This window comes from Schistocerca americana, chromosome 10 (assembly GCF_021461395.2).
Source record: "Schistocerca americana isolate TAMUIC-IGC-003095 chromosome 10, iqSchAmer2.1, whole genome shotgun sequence".
Classification (NCBI taxonomy): Eukaryota; Metazoa; Arthropoda; class Insecta; order Orthoptera; family Acrididae; genus Schistocerca; species Schistocerca americana.
Window position 1 is genome coordinate 98,341,948 of NC_060128.1, and position 14,505 is coordinate 98,356,452.

At 44.8% G+C, this 14,505-nt stretch overlaps 1 protein-coding gene across 1 annotated transcript in view; it reads left to right on the plus strand.

Moving 5' to 3' along the window:
• The first annotated feature begins 2,454 nt into the window (after positions 1-2,454).
• The window catches only part of LOC124552605, an 80,459-nt gene continuing 68,408 nt past the window's right edge, over positions 2,455-14,505 (plus strand). Inside the window, exon 1 of the mRNA XM_047126929.1 lies at positions 2,455-2,591. The gene's annotated coding sequence lies outside the window, so the exon portion shown is untranslated. The remainder of the gene's footprint in view (positions 2,592-14,505) is intronic.

Consider the following 14,505-nt stretch of genomic DNA (forward strand, 5'->3'; position numbering starts at 1 on the left):
TAAAGGACATTGTGGCATTGTTCATTATGAAACTGTTGACTGCCTTGGCATGAGGAGCATTACAGATGGGCAGTTACACCCAATGCCGATCCCTTATAAGGATCTCACACTGACAATACAGTAGGCTGCTTATCACTCTTAGAACTTTGAATGGTATGTCTCTCACCACTCTAAGCATGGCCATACAGCCGAACATTTCTTCTCCACAATGGTTCGCCTCGGTGCAGCTTTGTAGTCATCATGTGACTTCCATCATTTGCATGAGCCTGGGACACAGGAGTTACCCCAAGCACGTGTGTCAGTTGAAGATTGTCACGTATGGGCATTGAGACAAAGACACAACAGCAGTAGTGGATCTAACCCCATCACATTGGCATGTTCCAAGTACTCGACTGCACAATCAGACTTGTACAAGAAGCTGGTTGCCAGAGGTTGCCCCCACCCCACCAGCGTTCCTGTTTTACTTCACCATCTTGATAAATATAACTAACTCACAGATTATTTCAAAGCCACTGGCATCTAAATTAAATTTATGAGCTGCTGGGGTCTTCATTTTTACATTGCACTGGGGGAGTTCATAATTGGGTGTGTAATTTTGCATTTCAATTTACGTACAGATCTCCATTTGTACATAACGTTTTCATTACTGCTCTCTTGTGCATTTTATGTCACTGTTCTCCTGGTGTTGCTCATACTGTTGGTTGTATTTTGTTTGTCATTTTGGGTTTTTCTGTCCATATGCTACATTTTTCATGTTATATGATGTTATTTGATGTTTTGTTCTTCAGCTGCTGTTCTATTTTTTGTATGTTGTACAGTCTTTGCCCTTTCATGTTTTCAAAAATTGGTTTGATTGTCTCTAAGCACTATGGGACTTAATATCTGAGGTCATCAGCCCCTAGGCGTAGAACTACTTAAACCTAACTAACCTAAGGACATCACACACATACATGCCCGAGGCAGGATTCGAACCTCCGACCATAGCAGCAGCGTGGTTCCAGACTGAAGCGCCTACCAGACTGAAGCGCCTAGAACCGCTCAGCCACAGTGGCCAGCTTTTCATGTTTTCTCTTTTACGCTAAGAGCATATGCATGTTTGTCATAATGTTGCTATGTGGTGCTGTTTGTCTAATTGCGCTTTTATTTTACCTTAGGAATGTGTTAGCATACTAATTTCATTATTTTGTGCTATTTCACTTTCTGTGATTGTTTTTTCTTGGCACTTTGTAAGTGTTGTTGCCTGTGTGGTCCTTGCTCAGGTCAAATGTAAAAGTCATCCTGATAGTTTTCTTTGGCTTTGAAGGACTTTCAATTTGAATTCGTGCAACAGGTACAAACTATTAGTCGATGGTACAATCGGGACATGTTGCGACCCTTGTTAGAAAATGTGACAAGGAAATTGCCTGAAATGTGGCGAGAAAATTCATGGCTCTTGCATCACGATAATGCACCCACACATTCATCCCTGTTGGTGCATGACTATTGCACAAAAACCGAAATCACTGTGCTGCTTGTCCTCTGTATGCTCCAGACCTGGTCCCTGAGGACCTTTTTTTATTTCCAAATTTGAAAACCCTTCGGGAGGACGAAGATTTGCAACGATAGACGATATAAAAATAAATGCGCAGGCGGCACTTTGCGTGATGCAGCAAGAGGCGTACCGGTACTGCATTGGAAGTCGAAACGGCCTTGGGAGCGGTGTACCAATTCTGGAGAAAAGTATTTCGAAGGAGACCACGGAGAAGTAATAAAAAGCACTCCGTCTTCAGGCCACAAGTGGCCCATCGGGACCATCTGACCGCCGTGTCATCCTCGGCTGAAGAAGTGGATAGGAGCGGCATGTGGCCAGCACACCAGTCTCCCAGTCGTTATGATGGTTTTCTTTGACTGGAGCCGCTACTTTTCGGTCGAGTAGCTCCTCAATTGGCATCACGAGGCTGAGTGCACCCCAAAAAATGGCAACAGTGCATGGCGGCCCGGATGGTCACCCATCCAAATGCCGGCCACGCCCGACAGCGCTTAACTTCGGTGGTCGGACGGGAACCGGTGTATCCACTGTTGGAAGGCCGTTGCCCTCTGAAGAAAAGGTAAGTGTAAGAAAAAACTGTGGACAAAGTTGCGGAATTTGTTTGAACAGACCTGGTAGAGCGATTCAGGCACGCGGCACTGAGTGTTTAGAGCGCCGGAACGTTTGGCTCCTGTGGCGTTTCGACCCGCGCGCTCCTCCTCAGGTGTGGTCAGCCGCGGCCGGGGCGCTGGTGCTGGCGGCGGCCGCGGCGGCGCTGGCGGCGTGCGACGGCGCTGGTGCCACCCCTGCGGGCGGCTGCCCGTGCTTCGTGTTCGGCTGCCTGGCGGACTGCTCGCGCGTCGCGTCCCCCCTGGCGGTGCCCCCCTGCGTGCCCCCCGGCGTCGCGACGCTGCGCCTGTCGTGGCGCGCCGCGCCCCTCGTCGCGCTGCCCGGGGACGCCCTCTCCAGGACGCCGCTGCTGAGGCGCGTCGAGGCGCGGGCGGTCGCCGACCTCGCCACCGTCGACGAGAGCGTCTTCTCCGTCACTCCCCACCTGGAGTACCTGCAGCTCACAGGGAGCAAGGTACGTACAGCTCCTACTTCTGCTCTTCCATTTTCTGACAAGAGGAGAGAGCTGTCACTAGCCTGAGGCTGCGCTTTCAGTATTATGCTGGTCGCCTCATTTCACAATGAGACGTCCCCAACGGTGTGATTGACTTCTTGAAACTATGTACACGGTGATGTACACTGAAGATACAAAGAAACTGGTATACCTGCCTAATATCACATAGGGCACCGCCGAGCATGCAGAAGTGCCGCAACACCACGTAGCATGGGACTCGACTAATGTCTGAAGTAGTGCTGGAGGGAACTGACACCATCAATCCTGCAAGGCTGTCCATAAATCCGTAAGAGTACCAGTTGTTGTTGTTGTGGTCTTCAGTCCTGCGACTGGTTTGGTGCAGCTCTCCATGCTACTCTATCCTGTGCAAGCTTCTTCATCTCCCAGTACCTACTGCAACCTACATCCTTCTGAATCTGCTTAGTGTATTGATCTCTTGGTCTCCCTCTACGATTTTTACCCTCCACGCTGCCCTCCAATGCTAAATTTGTGATCCCTTGATGCCTCAAAACATGTTCTACCAACCGATCCCTTCTTCTAGTCAAGTTGTGCCACAAACTTCTCTTCTCCCCAATTCTATTCAATACCTCCTCATTAGTTACGTGATCTACCCACCTTATCTTCAGCATTCTTCTGTAGCACCACATTTTGAAAGCTTCTATTCTCTTCTTGTCCAAACTGGTTATCGTCCATGTTTCACTTCCATACATGGCTACACTCCATACAAATACTTTCAGAAACGACTTCCTGACACTTAAATCTATACTCGATGTTAACAAATTTCTCTTCTTCAGAAACGATTTCCTTGCCATTGCCAGTCTACATTTTATATCCTCTCTACTTCGACCATCATCAGTTGGTACCAGTGGTTGCAGTAAATCCATAGGAGTAGGAGGGGGTGGAAGTCTCTTCCGAACAGCACGTTGCAAGGCATCCCAGGTATACTCAATAATGTTCATGCCTGCGAGTTTGGTGGACAGCAGAAGAGTTTCAACTCTGAAGAGTGTACCTGGAGCCACTTTGTATCAATTCTGGATGCAATGTCGCATTGCCTTGCTGGAATTTCCCAAGTCCATTGGAATGCACAATGGACATGAATGGACACAGGTGATCCGAAGGATATCAGTCGTATCTAGACTTATCAGGGATCCCATATCACTTCAACTGCCCACGCCCAACGTCATTACAGAGCTTCCAGCAGTTTCAACACTCCCCTACTAGCATGCAGTGTCCGTGGATTCTTGAGGTTGTTTCCATACCTGTATACGTACATCCATTTGATAGAATTTGAAACGAGACTCGTCCGACCAGGCAACACGTTTCCAGCCATCAACAGTCCAATGTCGGTGTTGACCGGCCAAGGCGAGGCGTAAATCTTTGTGCCGTGCAGTCATCAAGGGTACACGAGGTGACCTTCTGCTCCCAAAGCACATATCGATGATGTTCCTTTCGATAGTTCTCACGCTGACACTTGTTGATGGCCCAGCACTGAAAACTGCAGCTGTTTGCGGAAGGGTTGTACGTCTGTCACGTTGAAAGATTCTCTTCAGTCGTCGGCGGTCCCGTTCTTGCAGGATCTTTTCCTGAACGCAGCGATTTCAGAGATATGATGTTTTACCTGATTCTTGATATTCACAGTACACTCGTGAAATAGTCGTATGGTAAAATCCTCACTTCATCGCTACCTACGATATGCTGTGTCCTGTCGCTCGTCTGCCGACTATAACACCACGTTCAAACTTATTTAAATCTTGATAACTTGCCACTGTATCAGCAGGAACCGCTCCGACAACTTCATGACACTTGTTGTGTTATATAGGCGTTGCCGACCGCAGGGCCGTTTTATATCTGTTTACATATCTCTGTATTTGAATACCCATGCCTATAACAGTTTTTTGGCCCTTCAGTGTAGGTTACAATTCCATCACACGCATATCCCTTTATTTGAATACCCATGCCTATACCAGTTTTTTGGCGCTTTAGTGTAGGTTGAAATTCCAAGTATCACACGCTGCAGCCAGTCAGTAACTGACGAAAAAAATCGAAATTCTGTGTGACACTCAATAGCGTCATAAGAGTTTACTTGTACAGTCTTGTGTTGTCCATTGGATAGCATAACAGCGTCAAATGCACTAAGTTGCGTGTTCCAACCTTGTCCAGTGTTCTAAACTTCTTTTATTTTTAAATCTTTATCAAAATAACTTTGATCATCATTTTTATTCAATTAATTAATGCAAATGTAATCTTTAGTTCCATTCCTTTGACCCATTATTTTTATCATAACGTCAACTTCGTTTGTTCTCATTTTGTTGCTATCATTCCTTCTACGCTTGAAGTATTTGTTCATGTGGTTTATTAAATTAATTTCTTTTGTTTTATCACCCTGTTTATTTGTCGACCTAATGGCGTTCATCTATGTCTCATTTTTCACGAATTTCGTTTTACTTATAAACCCATCTTCCACGTAATTTTCATCGGTATTATTTTGTCCCCAGTGCAACAGATATTTAGGTTGTATTTTAAATGTTTGTGTGTTGATTACTGTTGGTTTCATACCGTTCCACAAATAAAAATAGATTATTTCATCTTTTGTTTTTAGCAGATAGGACGGAATTTTCAAGTAATTGAATGTTATAATAGACAAATATGAAGAAATTTAGTTGGTACTGAGCAAAGAATAATATGAGGAAGAAATGAACAAACGAAAAACTTCATATGTTGATTAAACCGATGTGACAAAGGAACAGAAATTTAAGAAAAGTACATTTAAACCAATTAATTGAACAATAATTATGATCGAAGTCATTTCCATGAAGATTTCAAAATAAAGGAAGCGTTAGTACGTCTGACGAAATTCGAACCCACAATCTCCTGGAGCAGAAGCTGTTATGTTATCCATTACACCTTGCTACAAGACTATTTACTGCACTTTTTTAACGTATTCAGTGTCACACAAAATTACAATTTTTTTTTTTTTTTTTTTTTTTTTTTTTTTTTTTTTTTTTTTTTTTTTTATCAATTAGCGAGCGAGGGCCAACCAGGGTGAGTGGCTCCCACCGTGTTGTACATGGGATCTTAACGCGCATCGCCGTATCGCCGTATAGATGGTTCAAAGAGTCGATTGCACCGCTACTGTGAAACTAACTGAGGAGCAGACAGTACCAATGATCCAAGTGCTTGCTGAAACAAATTAAGTGACTGCCAAAGTAAAATAGCTGTTTATAAATTATGTGTCATACTGTCTAAACATCCGATATTTTTTCCTAATAGCCAGTTAGTCCTTGTATAGTAGTCTGCGTATAGTTGTCTTGAAAGGAGAATGTAAGATAAACATCAAGAAAAGCAAAACGAGGGTAATGGAATGTAGTTGAACTAAATCAGCTGATGCTAAGGTAATTAGGTGAGGGAATGAGTCTCTGAAAGAAGTAGATAAGTTTTGCTACTTGGGCAGCAAAATAACTGATGATGGCCGAAGAGAGGATATAAAATGTAGACTGACACTGGCATGAAAAGCGTGTATGAGGAAGAGAAATTTCTTCACTTCGAATACACACTTCAGAGAGGAAGTCTTTCGTGCAATATTTGTATGGAATGTAGCCGTGAATGGAAGTGAAACATGGACGATAAACAGTTAGGACAAGAAGCGAATAGAAGCTTTTAGAATATGGTGCTACAGGAGAATGCTGAAGATTAGATCGCTATATCACGTAACTAATAGAAGACTCTGCAGGACAAAAATTTAGGGGAAGACCATGAAAGGAATACAATAAGCAGTTTCAGAAGGATGTAGGTTGAAGTAGTTATTCAAAAATGAAAAAGCTTGCACAGGATACAGTAGCATCGAGAACGGAATCAAACCAGCATTGAAACTGAAGACGACAACAACAATCCGCGCGGGATTAGCCGAGCGGTCTTGGGCGCTGCAGTCATGGACTGTGCGGCTGGTCCTGGCGGAGGTTCGAGTCCTCCCTCGGACATGGGTGTGTGTGTTTGTCCTTAGGATAATTTAGGTTAACTAGTGTGTAAGCTTAGGGACTGATGACCTTAGCAGTTAAGTCCCATAAGATTTCACACACATTTGAATATTTGACAACAACACAGTTGTAGGTAGTATATATTATAAATATATATTATATATATTACATGTAATATATATCATATACATACATACATATATATATATATATATTATAATTACTTGCAAAAACATTTAATTTGCTGTGTTATGTCTTGAAGACTTTTTCGTACAACACACATGATATACATAGTACAATACATGTCCATTATAAAACACCGACAAATCAGTATATATAAATATAAATTCATATAACAAGGTGAAAACGATAGATAAATAGTAAATAAAATTAAGATACCAAAACGAAAATACATTGGTGCGGCTCCAGAATGTACAAGAGATTATTCACAGTCACTTTCAATACCAACTGACAGTCAGTGTCAGTAGAATCTGAATCACGCGCTTCTATGATATTTCTTGAAGATGGCCTTCTTGGCAATACTCGTGATGCACATTTTTCAGCCTTTCTTGTCCCCCTCTCTGACCACGCCGTCTTCTTTCTCCGCATCTTCTTCTTCTTCTTCTTACACCCACGGTAACTGCTGCTGGTGAGGGGAATATATTCTTATACAACTCATGATTATGTGGAAGAATGCACTTGTACGTCTTCATAAGATTTTTCCATTTCTCCTATTTTATTCCAAATTCTTCTTGATACAAAGGCTACCGAAGAGATATTGATGGGGCTCTCCTAATGTCCGGTTCTATGAACTCGAGATCACGGGTTACTGAATATTTGAACTACATTATTAGAGGATTTTGTTTGCTAATACAGATACGTCTGGTATTCCTACGTTGTATTGTATTTCGTTCCGTGTCTCTAGCAGCTTCCTCCTATGGTGTGACACACATGGCTTTAATTGTAATACAATTTTGGGCTTTCATTTCCACTACGGAAAACTTTCTGCTGAGCTGCTTCACCACTCTGTTCTGTCTTCGGGAACAACCAGATATTTGAAATGCTTCTTTGCCTTTTCTGAGAAATCAAACATTTTATCACATCCCATATATATATACAGGGCTATTACGAATGATTGAAGCGATTTCATAAAGTCACTGTAGCTCCATTCATTGACATATGGTCAAGACACACTACAGATACGTAGAAAAACTCATAAAGTTTTGTTCGGCTGAAGCCGCACTTTAGGTATCTGCCGTCAGAGTGCTCGAGAGCGCAGTGAGACAAAATGGCGACAGGAGCCGAGAAAGCGTATGTCGTGCTTGAAATGCACTCACATCAGTCAGTCATAACAGTGCAACGACACTTCAGGACGAAGTTCAACAAAGATCCACCAACTGCTAACTCCATTCGGCGATGGTATGCGCAGTTTAAAGCTTCTGGATGCCTCTGTAAGGGGAAATCAACGGGTCGGCCTGCAGTGAGCGAAGAAACGGTTGAACGCGTGCGGGCAAGATTCACGCGTAGCCCGCGGAAAATTGGCTCATGCCACAACTGGAGACCGACAGCGCCGACTTCATCTTTCAACAGGATGGTGCTCCACCGCACTTCCATTATGATGTTCCGCATTTCTTAAACAGGCGATTGGAAAACCGATGGATCGGTCGTGGTGGAGATCATGATCAGCAATTCATGTCATGGCCTCCACGCTCTCCCGACTTAACCCCGTGCGTTTTCTTTCTGTGGGGTTATGTGAAAGATTCAGTGTTTAAACCTCCTTTACCAAGAAACGTGCCAGAACTGCGAGCTCGTATCAAAGATGCTTTCAAACTCATTGATGGGGACATGCTGCGCCGAGTGTGGGAGGAACTTGACTATCGGCTTGATGTCTGCCGAATCACTAAAGGGGCACATATCGAACATTTGTGAACGCCTAAAAAAACATTTTGAGTTTTTGTATGGGTGTGCAAAGCATTGTGAAAATATCTCAAATAATGAAGTTATTGTAGAGCTGTGAAATCGCTTCAATCATTTGTAATAACCCTATATATGTATATATATGGCCACATTCAAGGACCTTATCATCTACCGTGTCAGTATCCTGATTTTGCCTCGAGATGTACAAGCAGTATTTCAAAATATGGCCTGTTTAAACGTGCAGTAAATACTAGTATGAGGTTAGTTTGAGTACTCGTAAAAGCATAGATATTACGTTATTTCTGTACTTTCAAAAAAGTACATACGGTATCTGAACCTTTATTAAAGATACAACAAAATCTCCTTCTGTCCACTATTTGACTTCTCCTAGTTGTACTCTAAATGCAGTCCAGCCAATGTCTTGGAGCTTAAACCTTATCATCATAGGGTACAGCACTATGCATGAAATCGCTCTCATTTCGTTTACCCAGAACAGATCCACACTTTATCTTTCAGAATGTCCATTAAGATCATTTTTCTTGCGAAATTCACTTGTACCACTTATACTCCCACCCCTCAGATCTACAGAACTTAGCGTACTAACAGCTGCGACAACAGTTATTAATTAATTAATAATTAAATGAGGAATGCAACTTATTCGGAAATTTTAAGGCGTCAAAAGTAAATTATTACTCCCATGTGACATCACGAATACTTGTTGCCCACAGGCAGCAAGATAAAGTTACATCCATCTTTCATTCTTTTCTTGTAAAGAAGTGAGACCTATCACTAGTTTGAGGCTGAGGTTTCTTAACTCAAAGCACCTCCGACGACACGAATAATACGAAATTTGTTTATTCAAACTGGCGACAATGGCCGTGTCATGGTCGCCACTTAAAATTTTAGTGATTATTGCAGCTTCTTCGTCTTATTTAAAAAACACATGGAAATGGAACCATTATTTAATATAGACAAGTTGGATTGGTGAAGCAACCCGTAGCAAAACGTAATGACCTTTACAAAGAAATCATCCTATCACTCAGATTAAATAACCAAGACAAACAAAAATCACTAGAGCCAGGTGAGAATTCGATCTTACCTCCTTCATCATGTACGGCCAGGAGCCTAACCTCTAAACTCTGAATTTGTGTGTCAGAGCATTTCTGGCTTCTTCAACATGCACGGGCCAGTCGCTTCAATCTGACCATCTGTCAAGAGACCGAGCGAGGTGGCGCAGTGGTTAGCACACTGGACTCGCATTCGGGAGGACGACGGTTCAATCCCGTCTCCGGCCATCCTGATTTAGGTTTTCCGTGATTTCCCTAAATCGTTTCAGGCAAATGCCGGGATGGTTCCTTTGAAAGGGCTCCGTCTCTAATGACCTCGTTGTCGACGGGACGTTAAACACTAACCACCACCACCACCATCTGTCAAGATCCTGAATAACCACCTTTTTCGGCATGGATATGCAGGAAGGGAGTCAGTGGGTTTCTTGAGGGTACTGACGGGGATGTGGAGCCATGGCAATTCCAGTACAATGGCCAGCTGTGCTAGGTTTCTCAGTTGAGGGCCCATCACATTACCACCGCGTTTGCGGTAGTCTCACAGATTCTGGACTGGGCTTAAATTCGGGAATTTTGGTGGTCAGGAGAGTATAGTAAACACATCCTGGTGCTCTTCAACCCACGCCTGTATACCGCGAACAGTGTTACTCTTTGCATTGTTCTGCTGACAGATGCCATTGTGCCAAGGAAAAACCAAAGCCCGTGTAGGTGTCGAAATGGTTCCCAAGGATAATTATCTTGATCCACTGTGCCTTTCAGATTGACGAGATCGCCCGGGAATGCCACAAAAACATTCCCAACACCATAACGTCGATCCTTCTGACAGTTCTTGCAGGACCTCACATGCCGAAGACCACGTGAAAAGGCCGCCTGTCATCGCTCAGTGGAGCCCAGTTGTGGTATTGGCGTTCAAGTTCCAGCCTCCACCGCTGACAAAACGCAGTCAGCAAGGGTGCATGAACCAGATACCTGCTGCAGACAACCGTACACATCAACGTTCTGTGAACAGTCATTGAGGATAGACTGTTGGTAGCCCCTTGATTCATCTGAATAACCACTTGCTCAACAGCTGCCCATCAGTTCTCCTGTACACATCTCTGCAGCCGTCGTTCACCTCAGTCACTTGTGTCCCATGATGCACCGCATTTGCCTCAGCGCCGGTTTTCGATAGCGCCATTTTGCAGTGCACTGTATAGTTTAACCACGGCGGCACGCGAACAGTTTACAAACTTAGCCGTTTCTGAAATGCTTCCAGCTTTGGCCCAAAAGCCAACGATCAGTCCCTGTTGGAAGTCGGATAAATCACTGCATTTCCGCATTACGACAATGATAGCACTAGAGAAGGTAGAAGACGAGGTGAAGCTGTGAGGTGGGGGCTTGAGTCGTGCTTTGTTGGCTCAGATGGTAGAGCAGCTGCCCGCGAAAATTAAAGGTCCCGAGTTCGAGTCTCAGTCCGGCACACAGTTTTAATCTGCTAGGAAGTTTCAATGGTAGGACTGTTTTCCAGTTCCCCGCGACTGCTAGTGCTCCCATATGCCAGATGTGAGAGGTTATTGCACGTTGACATCGAACGTAGGTGGTGATTGTATTAATGTGACCTGACTGTGTAGAAATAGTGCTAAGACGTGCCATAACCTAAACATGAACTGATTCTTCTTAACCTTCAGGTAATGTAATTATGTACTGATTTTCTTAAACGTTATAGATTATCAGTGTTTCTTTCTCTCCTTTTCAGCGTTTTATATCGGTACCTCCGTACGGTACGAATTACCTGTGTGAATCCCTGTTCATTTAGTTGGTACATGATTTACGGCCGACCGGTGTGGCCGTGCGGTTAAAGGCGCTTCAGTCTGGAACTGCGTGACCGCTACGGTCGCAGGTTCGAATCCTGCCTCGGCCATGGATGTGTGTGATGTCCTTAGGTTAGTTAGGTTTAATTAGTTCTAAGTTCTAGGCGACTGATGACCTCAGAATGTTAAGTCGCATAGTGCTCAGAGCCATTTGAACCATGATTTACGATGTGCAGTTACCCTGGCTTTCAGCAGGTGGTCAGAGAAATGTGTACAGGCTTTTACAGACGTATATTACAACTAATTAGTACAATGTCAAGCACGATCTGCCATTTTTCATAGACCTTCCAACTCTGTGCCCTTCAGCTTAAGCTGGAACCAGAGACACTTTCAAAATGTTTTCGATATTCAGAAGCTCGTCAGATTCCTACGTATGAAATGCTGCCTCAAAATGTTCCCCAAAAAGAAGTCTGGGAGCTTCTTCTAATAAAATTATTATCTAACGGGTCAGGATGATGTTTGATGATGCTGTTTGCTTTGTGGGCCACTCAACTGCGCGGTCATCAGCGCCCGTATAAAGTCCCAATTTTTTCACAGTCCAATTTTTACGCAGTCGTCTCTAGCCACTGTCACAAATGATGATGATGAAATGATGAGGACAACAGAAGTACTCAGTCCCCGGGCGGAGAAAATCCCAATCCGGCCGGGAATCGAACCCGTGACCCGTGATCCAGTAGACCATGAGCTGCAGACCTGCATTTTATGTCTGGGTATTACGTATCGATGCTACCTGATGGGCCCTATTACGTTGGGACCGAAATTGCAAATTTTTGTTCGATGCCGACAGCGGTCGCGCGGAATCAGCCAGACCCAATGGTGCGCATTAACAGAGCCACGCCTCCAGCAGCTCTGTACTTCGAGCGCGTCGATACAGCATCGCCGGCGGAGGCGATGAGGCGCATTCGCACTGGGAACCTCATTGCTACAAGAAGCTAAGCAGATGCCTGCTACTCAAGGCTCCATCACCACTGTTGTAGCTGTTATAATGACTGGACTCTGTTTCTTGGGAAATTATCTGTAAAGAGTCATCATACACCTGGAGAAATAAAAGTTAAGTACACACTTATCAGCCAGAACATTATGAGCACCTGCCTAGTAGCTTGTATGTCCAACTTTGGTTCGGATAACAGTAGTGACACATCATGGCGTGGAAGCAATGAGTCCTTGGTAGCTCGCTGGAGGGATTTCGCATCATGTCTGCATACACAAGTCAGCTAACTCCTGTAGACTCTGGAAAAGGAAGCAATGAACCCTGACACCACGTTCAGTCACATCTCAGATGTGTTGAATCAGGTTGAGATCTATCAAGTTGGAGGGCCAGCACATCAACTGGAACCCGACACTGTGTCCCTCGAACCACTTCATCACACTCCTGGCCTGGTGACATGACACATTGTTGAAAAATGCCACTGCTGTCAGGAAACATGATGGCCTTGTGCGGGTGTCTGCAACCAACGCACGATGCTCCTTTGTCGTCATGGTGCCTTATACGATCTCCACTGGACCTATGGATGCCCACATGAATGTTCCCCAGAGCATTATGGAGGCACTGCCGGCTTGTCTCCGTCCTGCAGAAGAGGTGTCAAGGAGCTATTCCCCTGGAAGACGAGGGATTCGCGACCTACCATCGGCAAGGTGAAGAAGGTATTGGGATTCATCAGACCATGCAACGCTCTACCAGTGCGCCAACGTCCAGTGCCGTTTGCCATACCGCTATTTCAGTCGTAGCTGCTGATGTTGTAGTGTTAACATTGGCACATTCATGGGTCGTCGAATGTGGAAGCCCATCGTTGAGAGTGTTCAGCGCACTGTGTGTTCAGACACACTTGTACTGTGTCCAGCATTAAAGTCTGATGTTAATTGGGCCCAGTTCGCTACCTGTCCTGTTTTACCAGTCTGCTCAGCCTACGACATCCGACATCTGTAATGAAGGGTGGCCACCCAATGCCACAACGTCTGGATGTGATTTCACCTTGGTTCGCCACCAGTTGAAAACACTCACCACAGTACTCCTCGAACAGCCGACAGGTCCTGCAATTTCCGAAATGCTTGTGCCGAGCCTCAGGGCCATCACAAATGGTTCAAATGGCTCTGAGCACTAAATGGTTCAAATGGCTCTGAGCACTATGCGACTTAACTTCTGAGGTCATCAGTCGCCTAGAACTTAGAACTACTTAAACCTAACTAACCTGAGGACATCACACACATCCATTCCCGAGGCAGGATTCGAACCTGCGACTGTAGCGGTCGCGCGGTTCCAGACTGTAGCGCCTAGAACCGCTCGGCCACTCCGGCCTGCGGCCCATCACAACCTACCCTTGGTCCGACTCAGATACATCGCGTTCCTTCCCTTTTCTCCATATGGACAGCATACTCACTAGCACTACCTGCACAGTGGGTGTGCCTAGCTAGCAGTCATTCCTTGACAGATGATGCTGCTATCGCCTGGACGGTTTATACCGATAGCAAGTCGGTTGTTATAAAGTTATGGCTTATTAGAGTATCTTCCCTTCGGTGTGTTGCTTCACAAATCGTTTCTGCTCCTGCTCAGCATTCCTACGACAGTTGCCAAACCACTCTCAAGACGACCGCTCCTTACCGTTGCATGCGACGTCATACACAAGAATGTCCTACCCTGTTCTGACCAGGACCAGTTATTTCTTCGCCAAGATGTGAACTCAGCCATTACATTTCTGATGTGTTAAGGCGGATGGCTGTACCCTATCTTTGACGTCTTTGAGAAGCTACAAGATGACACCAGATCGCATGTTCCCCGTTCAGTCATGACCTTCTCGGTAGATGATGTTCTGCACCACGGCCCTGGCCAACTCAGTTTCCACACCTCTGTCCGCCGAGAGATTGGCTCGCCAGGCACTGCAGTTGATGATTTCTGGCACAGAGGTGGTCCAGCATGGAGAGACATCATTGTGTCTATCATACGAGCTCACTTCATTCCGATGACGAGTGAGATTAGATCCAAATGACTGACTGATTTAGTCATTGCTCACATCATACGTTATTGTATTCCCAAGTTACGTTATGTACTATTCTTCCTAGCGTTGCAGCTTTA